The sequence below is a fragment of the Leopardus geoffroyi genome, chromosome E1 (genome assembly GCF_018350155.1).
Source record: "Leopardus geoffroyi isolate Oge1 chromosome E1, O.geoffroyi_Oge1_pat1.0, whole genome shotgun sequence".
Lineage (NCBI taxonomy): Eukaryota > Metazoa > Chordata > Mammalia > Carnivora > Felidae > Leopardus > Leopardus geoffroyi.
In genome coordinates, this window is record NC_059330.1 from 43,137,215 (window position 1) to 43,138,441 (window position 1,227).

Here is a 1,227-nt window from a genome sequence, read left to right on the forward strand (position 1 = left end):
ATCCTCTGACATTTTTGCATCAGATTCTGCAGGGGAGAAAAAAATTTTTTGGAACTGTACAGTTTGCAAAGGGTTTTCACTGTCCTCCATTTAAGTCCTTTGATGGAAGCATTATAAAGCAAACTTGATAGAAGAAGCTCCAGTCAGGAGGTCACATTAAGGAGGCAGAGGCAGTGGGGGGGGGGGGGGGCGTGGTGGGCAGGTGGCTCAGTAGGTTAAGCAGCCGACTCTTGATTTCAGCTCAGATCATGATCTTATGGTTCAAAAGACTGAGCCCATCGTTGGGCTCTGCTGCTGATAGCAGGGAACCTGCTTCCGATTCTCTCTCTCTCCCTCTCTCTCTCTGCCCCTGGGAAAGGCCTCACTCTCAAAAAAATTTTTTTTCTTAATTAAACTAAAAAAAAAAAAGGAGGCAGAGCCCGGCTCTGCTGCTCCCTGGGAAATCTCAGAGGTACAGCCAGCAGGGGTCCAGAGCCTGGCTCTGTGACCTGAATCAGATCCCTCCACCTCTCTGGGGCGGGAATCAGTGATCGGTTATGTTAGCTATAGGGTGTTGCGCATACAGCACACTGTCCAGAACGTCACAGGCATTCATGAGGAGTCATTTTCTCAACGACTGGGGGGACAGGGCGCTGTAAGGGGTCCATGCCTTTTCTCCTTTTCCTCCTCTTGCCAGGTCCCACAGAACTGGGTCCTATCCTGCCCTGCCACCCCTACCCCCTGCCCCACTCCCACACAGCCAGACACCTCCTTGCTGAGTCTTTCTTTGCCCCTCGGGGGTGTGTGGTGACTTAATGAGCTGGCCTCCGAGGTATAAGCAGCTCTGGGAAAGGGGGCACTAAATATGGCCACCACAGCATTTGCATTTGTCACACTCATTTGTGGCCTTAATAGGCTGCTGGCCGCAGGATCAGCACCTCAGCAGGTCTGCCAGCTCCGGCAAGAGAGAGCTGAAGTGTGCGCTGGTCTAATTGGTCAGGGAAGGAAGATGAAGCGAGCGAGTGGGAGGCCGGCCCCAGCACCTCCACCCACCTCCCACAAGGCACGCCTGGGCCTAGATGGAGTCCTCCCGGGGCCCCACAAGAAGTCAGAGGGCTACCGGAGAGGTGGAGAGGTGAGGGACCCAGGCCTCAGTGTGGGAGGAGACCAAGCGTAACCCCTTGGTCACAGCCACATCGGGAACCTGTCAGTCCACGGTGCTAGAGGAAAAACAGTAGCGCAGGGCAC